Source organism: Rutilus rutilus, assembly GCF_951802725.1.
Source record: "Rutilus rutilus genome assembly, chromosome: 2".
Lineage (NCBI taxonomy): Eukaryota > Metazoa > Chordata > Actinopteri > Cypriniformes > Leuciscidae > Rutilus > Rutilus rutilus.
Genome location: NC_140210.1, coordinates 17824516 through 17841715, shown reverse-complemented (window position 1 = coordinate 17841715; position 17200 = coordinate 17824516). Strand labels below are relative to the sequence as shown.

The 17200-nt window shown below is 36.1% G+C and overlaps 1 protein-coding gene across 2 annotated transcripts in view; it reads right to left on the bottom strand.

The window, feature by feature from the left end:
• Positions 1 to 17200, bottom strand: part of klhl5 (kelch-like family member 5) — a 75334-nt gene extending 58134 nt beyond the window's left edge. The window contains exon 1 of one of the 2 annotated variants that reach the window (XM_084401755.1): positions 16981 to 17200. The gene's annotated coding sequence lies outside the window, so the exon portion shown is untranslated. The remainder of the gene's footprint in view (positions 1 to 16980) is intronic. The other variant, XM_084401756.1, reaches the window with a different exon arrangement.

The following is a 17200-nucleotide window of genomic DNA, read 5'->3' as shown; positions in this document are numbered from 1 at the left end:
GAAATTTTCTCAATATTTTCAATAAAACCCTAACCACAATTTTCTTAATAAAATATACATAATATTTTTAATGATCACCTCAATTTTTTTAATGAAAATTACAAGACTCATGATTCATTTTTTACAGTGTGCAGTAAGTGGACCAATGGTGACGCTTAAGCCCAAGCGCAGAACGTGGAAAGAGGAGCGAAGAGAAAAACAGCACAAGCGTACAAAAGAGTAAAATATGAGCAGAAAATGCAAGAGAGCACAAAGTACAGAGTAATAAAACCAATGAAAACATACTTTTTAAGAAAGCATGACCATAAGTTTAAGTTTTGTGCAAAATAACTTTTAATGCGTTTAAAGTTTTTATTCATGCTTGTTATTTCTTGATTCACGCAATATGTGTTTGTGTAATATATTTTTACATGTGTTTTAAAATTTTTGATTCACACTTATTATTTTTGGATCCGTGGTTGCAATACTTTAGGCGGGAAATTGATCCCATACTATCCCTTTAATTATACTTTTAAGTATATCTTGATCAAAATATTGAGTATAGGCCAAATATACTTACACTTTTACTTATACTTCACTGCAAGTCAAGTATACTTGTGCAATTTTAAATATATTTCTGAGAAGACTGAAAGTATACTTTCATATTTTTAGTTTAAAAGAAGTAAACTAATAGCACGCGTGAATAAACGTCTTTTTCGTAAGGGTTGATAAGCAATAAAGCACCTTAAAAGTGATCTATACATGTTATCTTAATCGCATTGTGAACAACTGTGCATGTTTGTTTTGATTTTTTTGGACCTCGTAATTTTTTATCAAAATGTCATAACTTGATCTTCTGGTGACGTATACCACCAGATTCCTCCAAAAATCATTTAATCTGCTTAAACGCCGCCCCTTTCTTGAGGATGGTCACATTTACTGTTGTTTGGTGAATTTTCTCAGTCAATAATAATCCAATTTCAACAAATTTTGTGTGAGGGTGAAGGATCAGTTTCAATTCGGAAGAAAAGATCTGTCACTACAGTAACATCTCATCTCAAATCTCATTCACGCACAATCAATCTTGCTGTGTCACAATCAGTGACATGAGACATGAGTGCCAATGGCATTTGACATTTGGTTTGACTGCATGATCGAAAAACTTTACTTTCTGGCTTCAAAAAGGCTTGGAATATTGCACACTATAGTCATATTTTATTTAGCTTTATATTTCCTGGTCAATATATGCTTTAGTATGAAAAAAAAAAATGCACTATGCATATTCTGCAAAACATCTCCTTTTGTGTTCCAGAGAAGGAAGCAAGGGGTTTACATCAACATGAGAGTGAGAAAATAATGACAGAATTTTAATTATTGGGCGAGCGGTCACTTTAAAGGAATGCATGTGGCAGTTGTGTATGTGGGAGGAGATTAATTCCAAGGAGGAATTTAATGCTGTCCCAGAGTGCTTTGTTCCCTGACAGCAATGCTGCACTCCTGTCAGTTGGAACGGAGACTGCAGTGCGTGAAAACACAGGTCTCAGGCCAGTAGTCATACTAGCTTCGAGGAGAGAGTCAATGGTGACCCTGTGATGGTCAAAGCTTTATTTCACACTGATTCAGGTCTGGAGGAAGCAAGCCTGACAGGAGGGTTAACCTCTGTATGTGTGATCATAAATACGCGTGCACACACACACACTCACATTCATTCATACACCCTGTTGTCACAAAGCTTTATGGCTAGCGCGACTGCACGAAACATCATTGAGTGATTGGAAGGATGATTAAGCAATTTATTCTTTATGGCCCCTACTTATTTTCTCAAGGTTAATCCAATCCGTCTCTCCTTCTCTCCCTCTCCTTCTTTCCACCCCTTGATTTCATTTTTCATCTTTCCTGCATGTAAATCAAAACCGTCCAGCAAATATATCAAACAAATGGGCATATGGAGGAGACGCTGGGGAGACTAATTAAACTATCGCATGATTCAGCATTTCTTGTGTTGTGAAAAGAAGGATTGCTGTAGGACTACAAACCTGCACACATGCAACATACACAGGTGAGATAGGCTACTATGTGCGGTAAACAAAAACACTTTTAACAGTATTTTATATTAAATGAATTTAACCATGATTCATTGTGTGATTCCAGAAGTTTCAAGAACTGTGTTCTTAAAAAGCTATTGATAAAATCTAAAAAGAAATATGATTTTAGTTTACATCCTTGGTTGTGTGTTATTTTTAGCGTTTTAGATGATAATAATTTATTAAATTTACATACTTTTGTTTCCCGGCTCCCTATTTGAGAACCACTGCTGTAGAACATTGTTTCTAATTACTACAAAACATTTTTAAATTGTCACATAAATGTAATGTAAATGTAAACATAATTGTTTTCTGGCAACTCTAAACTTCATTTTTAAAACATTTAAAGTTGATTACATTGTATGTCATGGGAGGAACTGCATTGTTTTCATTTGTTTGTTGCATACAAGCAACATTTGTACAGTAGTGAATGGATATGTGCGGATATAAATGGATGCAATGAATACAGCCACTACAGAGAATATATTACAGTTACGGTATCATACGTTTTATCTATATTTTAGATATATTTATAACATTTCGAAAGTGAATTCAATCAATTGAATATATTTAACCTAGGAGCCAATTCTAGTGTCATGTAGCAGCTTTTGCAGCCTCATCCCTGAATTTTATTTTATTTTTATTTTTTTATGTAATCAAATGTCCATCCTATAAAAGAAACAAAACTGAATCAATTATATTTTCAGCACTGCTTTCATAACATGTCCAATAGATGGTTAAACAGTGAGACTGCAAACGTGTGTATGGACAAAAGACAGAAGGGCTGGGTTTTACAGCAGAGTCCTCATTTTCTGTCTTTCAATTAACACGCACACACACACACACACACACACACAGTAATGTCTGTATTGTCTCATCAGGTTATGCTATACAGATTTCCACACTTCAGTTCAGCTGCATCCATCATTAAAGTCACACACTCAAACACACACACACACACACACACACACACACACACCACCTACTTACACTCACATACCATGTAATCTCATCCCTGAAACCCCAAGCTGAACCGGGCTGAGAGGTTAGAAATCTAATTTCTTTGATTCATGTCTGCAACAGTCGTGGGAGGAAATATGTTTCATTCCTTAAGAGAAAAGAACTACACACATCTGACACACATTTCCCTGAAACTATGGGTATATGTATAGTCATACAACAGTATGAATTACTCACAGCATGACGATAATGTGTGCACATTTCTGTTTAACTAAAAGCCACACATACACACAAACATCTTACTATTCAGAGTGTGTTCGTTTTCAAATAGTATTCTTCCTGCTCTGGTGCATTCATATTTCCTCTGCTGCCAATGGATGAAATTATAAGACAGATCCGGATGCACAGTGCACACACACACACACACACACACACACACACACACACACACACACACTCTATTCACTCCAAACTCATCAGCCAGGCCATATCTCCAGGCCCATTTAGCACATAGCAATGACATTTCCATCCTTCCTTTTACTGATTCTCATATAGGTCTCCTTAAGCTGAGCAGAAAGCAGTGCGGGAATTGAATGCAGATGGAGGTGATACAGGGGCAAGCCAGCAGGGTTTAGATGCCAGAGGAGATGGACGGAGGAATGGATTTAAAAAAAAAGAAAAAGAATTTCCTTCTGAAAAAAACCCATTGCAGGCCCGTGGTTAAGAGAAACGAACACATCTGGCTGGCAGACCACCTCCAGAAACAATATCCCTCTTCTTTTTCTTTATATACTGAAGAGCCTGAAAATCCTCAGGATGTCTGTTGTAACTCAGCCCAGGACGTACATTTAAAGACACACTAAACCAATTCAGCCCTACATGCCGCTGACAAAAATCTACCATGAAATTACCATAGTTTCTTTTAAATACCTTGTTTTTTTTCAGACCTGTACCAAGGTAAAATTATAATATGGTATTCTATCACCATGGTACATTTAAGTGTCATTCAGAGATGTTCCCATGACAATACCATGTTTTTCTGCAAATGTACCATGGTAATACTATGGTATTCCCAGTCAGAGTATCATTATATTATTGCTTTTTGGACATGTTCAATGATACTACCATGGTTTCTGGGCACATACCATGTTTTTAGGCATACCTGTTTGATCATATGGTATTCTACCTAAGAGTTAATACCGTGGTACATGTAATATGGTAATGGGTCAATGACAAATAATTTTTCAGCATCATTACTGCAGTCTTCTGTGTCACATGATCCTTCAGAAATCATTCTAACATGCTGATTTGGTGCTCAAGAAACCTTTCTTATAATCAATATTGAAAACAGTTGTGCTTCTAAATAGTTTTGTGGAAACCGCAATACTTTTCAGAATTCTTTGATTAATAGAGTGTCTAAAAGAACAGCGTTCATTTGAAATAGAAATCTTTTGTCAAATTATACGTAAATGTCTTTACTGCCACCTTTGATCAATTTAATGTGTCTTTGCTGAATAAAATCATTCATTTATTTTCAACTTTTGAACAGTAGCGTTCCATAACACCTTGCTATGCTTGGTATTCATATTCTACCTAAAAATAAATGCCATGGTACATTGAATATGGTAATGCAGACATGTTACCATAGTAACATCATAATATGTGGATATACAGTATGTCTACAAAACCATGATGTTACAGTGGTACATGTCTCATGGAAATATAATGATATTCTTGTAAGGTGTGAACAGTGTGTTTGAGTGTACAAGTATGTGTTTGTGTTTGTGTTTGCTATAGGCATATGTTTTCTAGGAGACAGATTTGTCCTCGATGAGACTCATAATATTTCATAGCTTATTTTTATGGTGTTGATAAACCGTACAGCAGCAAAGCTGAACACACACAGACTGAGACCCTAGAGATAAATGCTGAAGATCAGGAGTTCTTGACACCGTTTGCTTTCCATCAAAGAGGGAATAAACAGAAAGGTCTTAAAATGAAATGAATACACAAGCTTAAAACCTCTAGACCCTAAAGATCTAGAGCATCTTCAAGAGATCATAAAGCACATCCTGAATTATTGAACTCCAACAACGCCTCACTCTCTCTCTCTTTCTCTCTCTCTCTCTCTCTCTCTCTCAAACATAAACAAAGAAATAAATATCCCTGTCCCTAGTCTTGCTTTACTTGAGTCAAGCCCCACTCACTCACACACAAACACACACATCTCCTTTACGAGTCTCCCGAAGGCTTATCGTTTAAGGATCATAAATACTGCTGCAACCTCACACTGTAAATATACAGATCATTTAGGTTTCCCCTCTTCTACCGGCCACGAGGGAAACACACGTGCACATGCAGGAGAGCTAGAACGAGATTGTGAACACCTGGGGTCTGACCTGCATAAACACTGAACACACTGATGCGGCACTACAACGCTGAGCACAAATGATCTGTGTGAGAGAGAGAGAAGAGAGAGAAAGAGGGAGAGACAGTCAGGTAAGTGCTGATTTAGCAGTTCAGTTTCTCTGCTCTCATTTCCATTGCTCACTGTCTTCAACTTACTTGTTCTATTCATCTCTATCTATTGCTCTTTCAGTCTGTATGGCTGCAGATTATTTAAATCCATTCTTATGCATTTCTTTATAGCATATATATTTAGCAAATTTATATATATACAATTTCTGAAAATTCTAATCTAAGATTAACTAAAAAAAGTTATATAATGTTATAATTTATTATAAATTATCATTTAAAAATTAGTGCTGGGCAACGATTAACCGTATCCAATTATCCAATTAGCGATTAACCGTATCCAAAATAAAAGTTTGTGTTTACATATGTGTCTGTACTGTGTTTAGTTATTTTGTATAAATACACACATATGCATGTATATATTTCAGAAAAATGTGTTATTTATATATAAAATATTTATATTTGTATATATATATATATATATTATAAAGATATATACAGTACATACATGTAAATATTTCTTAAATATATAGGCCTACATGCATATGTTTATTTATATATACAAAATAATTATACACAGTACACACATATTATGTAAACGCAAACTTTATTTTGGATACGATTAATCGCGATTAATCATTGCCCAGCACTATTAAAAATGTTAGGATACTACGAGCAGTTTAATATTTTATTGTCAAAGGCCACATATTACTTGCATTTGGTGCACCGCAAGTGTTCATTTTAATGCAGTATCATAAATGTACTTGCACATTAATCAAAATAACTAGAAAAAATTCCTTACATGCTCAAAAGCTAATTATCAAATAGGGCTGTAGCTATCGATTATTTTAGTAATCGAGTATTCTACGGATTATTCCATCGATTAATCGGATAAACTAATGTTAACTAATGAACCTTATTGTTAAGTGTTACCTAAATACATAATAACGAGCAATAATTATTTGTTCAAATAAAGTATCAAAGTAATCATATGGGTTTTATTGAACAACGCTGTTAAAATACTTCATGTAAAATAAATGATGTAAACTAATATAAACATAACTTGTAGCTATATTACGTTTAAAAAAAAATGTCAGCAGAGAGCGCCAACGGCCTGGTTACACTAAGGCATGATCAAATCCTTGTTTAATATTGAAAAAACAAAAATGTATTCAAATGTAAACTTAATCTTTCATATTTGGTCACTTCTATACGATAGAAATGCAACAGTTGCTGTAATTTCTAGAACAAGAACATGTGCACATCGAAACATCCAAACTCAGTGCAAGGGTTAAACTTTTATTTTGAAATCGCGATGAACAACAATTCGCATATATTTCAGAAAGATATTTATGTATTATCCTGTGTTGGAGTAGATTTACAAATTAGTTGCGTTACGAATCTTGTGAAACGGCGCACACTGCGTGCAGATGAACGTTATAAGCCACACAAACTATAAATTGCAATCGAGGATTTTTTTCAATCGAGTAGCCTACTCGACTTTACTCGAGGAATCGTTACAGCCCTATTATCAAACAGCATATCAAACCAAATTAAAGTATTCATAAAACAGTAGCAAGTAACCAGATGTCCTATTACTTTTCTCTGAGACTACGAAGTGCACATTTGATTAACACTTTACTATCCCACAAGGCCACAGGAGTGTTGTTGCAACTGATGCCATAAGTCCCATGAAAAATGACAACATGTCCCATTAAAGTAACAGATGTAGAAAATGTCTAAATAGTTTGGTCAAAAATGTACCTGCTAAATTACTGTAAGACATAATTCAGCAGAAGCTGATTTTATAGTTGATACCTGAATATATAAATCACATCCATGTTCGCACTCAAGTCAAGTTTGTCTTCATCAGGATTAATGACCATAGTTGTAGTCATTCATCCTTGACTGATCCAAATGACTTGCCTCAATAAGGCATACAAAAATATTTTAATAAGGACAGATTTATATCACAATGACCATAGAAATATATACTCTGTGCAATCTAAATTAACTAAAACTATTTCAATTGAGTAAAAAATTAAATCAGTTACTTAAGTATATGAAGTACTTATACTTTAGCCCCATGATAATAGTGTCAGCTGGGACGTCACGTCTCTCTGCTGTGAGTTATATATACAGTACCAGTCAAAAGTTTGGAAACACTACTATTTTTAATGCTTTTGAAAGAAGTCTCTTATGCTCATCAAGCCTGCAGTTAAAAACTAAAAAAAAACTAAAAAAAACAGTAATATTATGAAATATTATTACAATTTAAAATAATGGTTCTCTTTTTTAATATACTTTAAAATGTAATTTATTTTTGTGATGCAAAGCTGAATTTTCATCAGCAAGTACTCCAGTCTTTGGTGTCTTATGATCCTTCAGAAATCATTCTAATATGATGATTTATGATCAATGTTGGAAACAGTTGTGCTGCTTAATATTTTTTTATAACCTGAGATACTTTTTTCAGGATTATTTGATGAATAAAAAGTTAAAAAGAACTGTATTTATTTAGAATAGAAATCTTTTGTAACAATATACACTACCGTTCAAAAGTTTGGGAACAATAACTATTTATTTTTTAAGAAATTAGTACTTTAATTCAACAAGAATGCGTTAAATTGATAAAAGGTGATGGTAACAATTTATATTGTTAGAAATGTTTTTATTTTGAATAAATGCTGTTTTTATGAATAAATGCTGTTAACGTTTTACTCATCAATGAATCCTGAAAAAAGTATTCCAAAAAAATATATTAAACAGCACAACTGTTTCCATCATTGATAATAACTGAGTATCAAATCAATCATCATATTAGAATGATTTCTGAAGGATCATAAGACACCAAAGACTGGAGTACTTGCTGATGAAAATTCAGCTTTGCATCACAAAAATAAATTACATTTTAAAATATATTAAAAAAGAGAACCATTATTTTAAATTGTAATAATATTTCATAATATTACTGGGTTTTTTGGTTTTTTTTTGTTTTTAACTGCAGGCTTGATGAGCATAAGAGACTTCTTGCAAAAGCATTAAAAATAGTAGTGTTTCCAAACTTTTGACTGGTACTGTATATATATATAAAGATAGTATAAGTGTGCAAAAATAGTGTAAAAAAAAACAGTGTCATAGTGTCATCTACAAATCTGACACAAGGCCTTTCGTATGCTCACCGTGTGTGTGTGTGTGTGTGTGTGTGTGTGTGTGTGTGTGTGTGTGTGTGTGTGTGTGTGTGTGTGTGTGTGTGTGTGTGTGTGTGTGTGTGTGTGTGTGTGTGTGTGTGTATTCATGCTCTGCTCCATCTCAATATGTTCACATGCAGAATGCAGTGACAGCGTCAGCACTTTTTCCAAACATACTCAGAAGGTCAAAATTTTGTAGCGCGAGGTCGTCTTACATGACAGTACAGGAGTAATTTTGACAGACACTTACGTAATTCCCACTCGATAACAAGATAAGCTAACTAACATTTACTGGCAAACAAGGGAGGAGAGAGAAAGGAGGGGCGAAATTCAACGGTGTACCAAAAACTTTTGGACTGTGCGTGTGTGTGTGTGTGTGTGCAGACTGAGCCTTAGACCATCTGTGAGTCTGAGAAGCCAATTTTCCGCCCATGGACCTTCACAACCAGCAAAGAGAGAGCTCTGCCAAGAAAAGAAAGATCTTAATGCCAAGAAAATCCCTTTCCTCTTTCAGTCTGCCATTCAGCCTCCATCTGCGCTGACAGGGACTGGTGTGTTTAGACAGCTCCCTGCCATCTTTCATCATCTGTCCCTTGTCTGCGATTCAGTCCACAATCCACTGAGACGTGGCAATTAACAAATGAACACACCAACCACAATATTATGATTCGTAAATCGTAACACTGGAATTACTGAACTCGGTGAGCCTTTACTTAGGTACATGTAAGTAAAACAGGGTTGAATATGAGACAAGGAACTCTAAAACATGCCATATGCTGGATGTGGTGCTGGAAAATGGCTTTCATGTAAAGTCATTTTGACAGAGCATATGTTTTCTTTTTGCTTGTGGTCTTTCTGCCTCAATTTAGTCACACAACAGTTCAATGTGTCGGAGCCTTTTTGCCACCTTTATGATGCAGTATGTGAAGAGAGGACAGGAAATGACACAACAAGAGAAGTGGGTGGTGGATAATAATGGAAACTGAGTAGGACTGCCCGATTTAGCAATTTTTCTGTTAAAAGTGACTGCAAATTAAAATAAAATAAAACCTCCTGGGGCTTCATTTATAAAGATGTGTATAATGATCCTAAATGTGAATGCACGAAATGTTCCTGAATTGATCAAATGTCCATTTGCACAAAAAAGCATCCCTAAATGCATGCCTCTTTGAAAATCACAGTTCATCTCAAATTCAAGCGCAATGTGTACAAGCGCATTAACTAGGCTACATTTTTATAATTGTGTGGTAGACATTTGTTATTATTATTTTCAGGAATTCATTAATACAAATGAATTCATTTTAGTGATTCAATTTTCACAGAGCAGTTATGCTCATGTGCACATATAATTATATTAATACATATTGTGAATGTGATAGCTTATTTATCTTTAGATTTTCATAAACTATGCTGACTTAATTAAATTAGTGCGAGAGTGCCAAAATGTTTGTATGCATGCTCTTTGATTGGCTAAGCCGGCATAAGAACATTTTCACATCAGTTTCTGCCTTTATAAATCCCTATTTATAAAGGGATTTTGCTGCACAATTTGGCCAAAAATGTTGTTATTATTTATTAATATGACTATAAATAATAATAATAATAATAACAACAAGTGAAAGAATCATAAGAAGAATATTAAACTAATATAATGCTGTAAAATTATAAAACTAATCAATTTATTTTCAAACGTTATACCAATGAGCTTTTATTTTGGTAGAAAGCTTCTCTGTTGTTGATAAGTGTTTCTCATTTCAAGTTTGGGAAGACGGTTGGTGCATAGTGTTCCCAAATGCACATTAAAAGGGACACAAACTCACAGCACTGCAGACACAGAGTTCACATGGAGCAGCATTCACTGAGAATGGAGTTACTCTGAGAAACTGAAAACAACTGATCATGCATGAGCTGCTCACGTGTAAATGAACACGGTGATGTTTCACTCTGAAACATGCAGCTCATCGCAGCTTCTAGCCATATGATAACGACTGATTGTGCTTCCCTATGTACAAGCCAGATCTGAACCCACGTTGCTCACAATGAGAACCAAAGCTCAATGTTTTGGAGTACATGCACTTACTGACAAATCAACACTTTTATGTACTAATATGCACTAACCACAAGGCCACAGTTCTGAGAAGGAAAAAAAAAAAGATTTCTTTTTAGACAAAAACCTGACAAGGAAAAAATCCATAAGGATATTTCATAAAGAAAGCCACAGTCCCAGATTACCCTGTGAAATACAATGCAAAGAGGGTCTATTGAGCGACTGTCTGCTTTATTGAACCACCTTTTTGATGACTGAACAAATGCAGAGGGCCAAACACACCAACATTCCCTCACAAAGGTCACCTTAAAGCCTGCTGAATTGATCAGAAAGAGAGAGAGAATGTGTGAGGGAGAGAGAGAATCTGACTCCAGAGGACGAAGTACATGTCAACTACTGCTGCAGTGACCTACTGAATAAAACCACTCAAGCAAATTATGTGTGCATGGGGTAAAAACTGCATTACAAACCACTTTCCACTTCTAAGATGGGAGCGAAACTTTAGGGAACAATACCTTAAAGGGTTAGTTCACCCAAAAATGAAAATTCTGTCAGTAATTACTCACCCTCATGTTGTTCCAAACTCGTAAGACCTTCGTTCATTTTCGGAACACAAATTAAGATATTTTTTCTTAAATCTGAGAGCTGGATCACTCCTCCATAGGCTTCTAAGACACTATAACTTGCTGGCCCAGAAAATGTATTAAAGACATCGTTAATATCGTCACCACGTAGGCTCACTATTGGGCGACGCTGGTCATGTGTGTGATACGTGGTGACGTGCAACACAGACGCGCTGCGCTTAAACACTACGTGAAAAGACTCGAGGCCCAGAGAGAAGGAAATGAAAAGTGGAATAAAGTCGTTATTTTTGTTTGTTTTTGCGCACAAAAAGTATTCTTGTCGCTTGATAAACTTAAGATTGAGCCACTGTAGTCACTTGGACTATATTAACGATGTCTTTAATACATTTTCTGGGCCAGCAAGTTATAATGTCTTAGAAGCCTATGGAGGAGTGGGACTGCTCTCAGATTTCATCAAAAATATCTTAATTTGTGTTCCGAAGATGAATGAAGGTCTTACGGGGTTGGAACAACATGAGGGTGAGTAATTACTGACAGAATTTTCATTTTTGGGTGAACTAACCCTTTAACTTACCAAAATACTAGCATGAACGCTGTATCTAAACAACAAGCACTGAAACAGGCAGTTGCGCCAATTAATGATGCATACATTATCGTTTTGTATATAACATGGTAAAGAGCAGTCCCTGCTGGGCCAGATTAGTCATGAGCTCTCATGGAGGAAAACATGAACCATAATGGCTGCACATCTGTCCAGTGTTAGCGACAGCGGTACTGGAGACAGGGTTAACAGTAAACTAGAAGAGCAGTGCTAGTTTGAGTTATGATACTGTCTGTGGGGTGGGGTGGGGTGGGGGGCAGTATCATAATTCATTTTCATCAAAAGTTTTCATAAGTTTTCATCTTTTGCTTTGTCAATTCTTTCTTTAAACTGCCACAAAGCTTATGCATGCAGTGTGAATGCTGTAACCTGTTAATGTGGGTGACAAAATACATATCCCTTAAAAAGTCATATCTGAAAAATGAATAAATACATTACCGTTCAAAAGAAATCAATACTTTTATTTAGCACGTATTCATTAAATTGATCAAAAGTGACAGTAAAGACATTTATAAAGTTACAAAAGTTGTATTTTTTAAGTTACTATTTAACTTTCTATTCATCAAGGAATCCTGAAAAAAAGTATTGTAATTGTGAAATAAAGAGGTGATGATATAATAATAATAAAACATGTTACTTTGAGCACCAAATTAGAATATCATTTAGAGATCATGAGACACTGAAGACTGGAGTAATGGCATCTTAAATATATTAAAATATATATTATTTTTTAAATAATTGTAAATAATAATTTCACAATATTACTGTTTTTACTGTATTTCTAATCAAATAAATGCAGCCTTAGTGAGAAAGAGACTTCTTTTAAAAATATACGCACCGACCTCAAACTTTGCACATTTCAAGATATTTGGATGACAAATTCAAATACTCAAAACATACAGGCAGATTAAACTGCATTGTGATCACAGACTTATGATTCTTAGAAGCATTCTGAGCTATATTTTTTATTTGATTGTAGAGATGCACCAATGTATTGGCCAATAAAATCTATTATTGTCACTTTTGCCGGTTTAAAAACAGTTGATTATATCCTGTCAATCAAAAGGGTGCGGAAAAACCATAGACTGGAAAAACGTGTCAAACAATAAATGGAGTTTTAACGCTCTTAAATGTGACGTGCTGTAGCGCCTCAAGCGGAAGTGCGGAACGCAAGTCTTTTATTTCACTTTAATTCAAGTTATATCATGAAGGATCCATATCATGTCTCATAATCACTCAATCTGTTTCAGAAAGATGTTAATAAAACATCTTGAGAATAATGTCACTTAACATTGCATTTACCTAAGGAAAGCTATCCGATGTTCACCGTTTGTTAGTTAGCTATAAATAAATAAAAAACACTAGAGGAGCTTATTTACTCTTAATCATTAAAAAATAAATTTGCCATGAAGACAAGTGCTTATAAAAACTACCTTATGTTTAACTGAGATGTATACAAACATTTAATTTTTTTATTTGAGTGCAATTATCTGAAAATAAATAGCAGTTAAATATAAAACCTCTTTATATTATTTGTATTATATAATATTATTTGTAGCTAATGAGATGGTTCCCTGTATAGTTTGCAGCATTTCTGAGATTTTTTTTCCTAAAAAAAAAACAAAAAAAAAACACATAATCAGCTATCGTTATCGGCAGAGAGATTTAGTATCGGTGCATCTCTATTTGATAATACCTTTTTTTTTATGTCCCCACATGCCATTTAGACTTCAAATATTTGTCCATGCACATATTTTTTCATGTTCATGTGTTCTACAATTACAATGATATAATCCAGCAGTCCATCCTTTATATAAACTTCCCAAGCTGAATTCGCCTCAATCCATAATTCATCTGCTATGACTTATTAATGTCTCTTTTCACAGAGAGAGACAGAGAGAAATCAACAAATCTCAGAGCAGAGGATGGATCAAAGAACAGTTTTTGAAAACCCATTGATTAGATTAACACCCTACATATAGCTAAAAGTACGTGAACACCCGAGCACTGTGTCCACATGCTTGACATTTCATTTTAAAAACACTGGCATCGATATGAAGTTCTCTCTTCCTTTGCTGCTACAGCTCCCACTCTTCTGGGAAGGCTTTCCACAATGTTGGAACACGGCAGCTGGGATTTGCTCCCATTCAGACACAGTAAAGTCAGGCACTGATGTTGGGTGATGGGCCTTGGCTTGCAGTCTGCATTCCAATTAATCTCAAAGGTGTTCGGTGAGGTCCAGGTCTGGGCTTTGTGAGGACTAGTCAAGCTTCTACTTCAGATTCAGTAAACCATTTCTGTATACTCGTCTCCACTATAGACAGTAAAAAAACGGCTAACAGACAGCAGACATACGGCTAGTAGTGATAGCAGCGGCAATCCACCTTTCACTCAAGGCCACGTCCTTAATTATACAGAACTTTAAGGCTTAATATAATTTAAACAGATTGTACCAGGCTGTTAAAATATTTTTTTACTGCTGTAAAGTTGGGCATTTTAGCATGGGATTGACTGTCTTTTGGAGCATGTCTCTAGCGGTCAGTCGATGAATTTATGGGCGTCGGAAGAGAAAAAAAAAGTGGGTGGGTCCTCCCCCAGAAAAATGTTACTGGAGTACATACCATTTCATGTATTCTGGTGCCTTTTAATTAAACAAGTAACTAAACTCCACTTCACGTCGGGCGGTTCTTTGCCTCCACGTCATGCATTAAATGCACTATCCGTGGATTATCCCCCCCGTAATACTATGGTCATTTGCCAGCAATGACAACTTAAAGCTGTTATTGATGTTTGCAACGCAATATTTGACTGGAAGGGTACAACGGGCGGTTACTTTCGTCAGTTGCGGCTCGTTGAGAAATATAATGTAGCGATTCAGCGGAAATGGAGTTTAATTTATTAGGGAATTCCTCAAGTGGAATGGATTTGACTCTGAAAAGCGAACAGACAAATACGCTGAATTAGAGACAGTTAAAATGAGTGGGTATAATATCATTGGTCTTAAAAAGTGGGTGGGTCTTGTCCCACCCATATACAATGGTTCCGACGCCCATGGATGAATTGTAGTTTAAAGCCCCATTATGTAGGATTTCCGTTTTGGTCAAACAACGACCCCAAGAGTCGCTGTGGACTACTTGTATTTAACGTTACTGTCGTAAATACCACTCACGCAGCAGTCTCTTCACTCACTGATCCTGAGCCTGATGCCCCTGTATACCGGTCCCTGTTCAGTCGGATAGAAGCTGTAATGAGTGGCAATAAGGTGTGTCCCCTTTAAGAGCTGCGCGCGCCCTGTTTAACTGACTCGGCACAGTCTGTATTGTATGTGCGCCTCGAACACACCGTAAGCGGATTGTTTCTGTTTGATGCTCATTCTTGTCCTATTTTTGTCTATCAAGTAATGCTGTGGACGGTAGAACGTGGTGTGACAGACAGTTACACGAGTTCGATTGGGGAATAAACACAACGCAAATCGTCGGACATCGAACAAGCACAGCTAGCCTCCGAAGATGTCTCCTAATCCATCAACAAGAACGCCAGGTGCTTTTTAGCTCACACCAACGAGTAAAAAGCTTGTCCGAGTGATATACAGTATAAGCAATATACTTACAAGTCCAACAGCATGCAAGGACGTGTTGGGGGAAGTGAGGTAGCCTATGCCGTAAAGCAGTCGAATTTTGTAGTTCTTTTTGTGCGCGGGTGTTACTACCCGAACCCCGAAGTTTAAAAGTACGATTAAAAACTATACAAACCCCATCAGGCTATGGCAGACGCGTCATTCAACCTATTTTAAGTCGATGTACCATCACAAGCGTTTTGGAAATATATTATGAAGGTTGAAAAGTTACTTAGTGTTACTTTAAGTACTTTCGTGTTGGATTCAAGAGAGAGCCCGGATGGGTGCCGCTTGGTCTCCACCTATTGGCGTACCGATGTAGTCAGAGAAGTGACATCAAGTGACATCACTGGGGGAGGGGAATTGTCTATTTTGATTTCATGGTGACTTTAAGCTAAATCCCCAGCACTGATGTGTAAACAAGCTCAAACTAATTTGTTTGTTTACTCACAACGCACATGGATGAAACAGGAGAAAATCATTACAGCTTTAACAAGACGCACAAAAAAGGACAGAAAAATGCTGGGACATGCTGCACATCTCCTTTCTCGTTGTTTCTCTGTTCTAGTGATGGGTCATAGTCAGACACTAATTAAAAATACAACAACGAGGATGGGCGTCAGTAGGTCTATCTTTAGAATGCATCTCTTCCTTTTGACTCCGGCTAGAACCTAAAATGCAACATCTGCCCACAGTGACCCTTCTTATTGACAAATACCCGAGACGTTTTGCCTCTAAAACATCTCTATTTATAACATCTATAAGCTAGAAAAATCTTTCCAATAATCCAGAGCTTAACAAACGGCACAACAGAAGATTTGCCTTATGTCTTATAAGGAATCCATGGATTTAGATTATACGAAAACAGACGGAACCTTTACCCCTTTTTTAGAAACATTTCTGTGAAATTCTAAAATCTATATTTCAACTAAGTGTTGACGTTTCATTACTGACGTAGCCTATGTGCGTGGAGTTGTGCTCCACCACGCGCTGCAATTGTGATAAATTAGTTTGCCTGACATTGTGAGCATATCTGCGCGAGACCGTTTACGATAAATATTATATTAATATATTTTCCAATGATAGCCTACTTTCTTTCCCAGAGCAAAACACTTTAGTTTCCTGTTGGGTAGGCTATATCAACACACTCCACCTCTCTGCACTTCCTTTGTCAGAAGAGCTAACCCAAGCTGGAAATATATGAAACAACTTTTAGTTAGAGAATAGATCTTCCTTCTATCAAAACTATCGGAACTCACAGGCCAGTCTGAACCCCGTGCTTTCCTGATGAATGAGTCCGCACATTAAAAGCGTTTATGGGCTTATTCATTTCCCTTTTACCGCATAACTATCCGCGAACTTGTAGCTGCACGTATTTCTAATGGGCTTCAGATGTCAACCGAAATAACCCCACATCACAACGCGTAAAATAAGTTATCTTACCTGGCGGGTTAATATCGCTTGCTTCGGATGTAATTTGCACATTTAGTAGTTGAACAGAGATCGGATCTTTAAACTCAGGTTATAATCGCGTGATTCACTTTTAGGTGAAAAGGCGTGGAGTTGGAGGAGGCTTTGACTATAGACTTTACTTTATTGTCATTCTCACAACAAGGATGAGGGGAACGAAATAAGAACTCAGGTCTCGGTGTTGACAATGCTA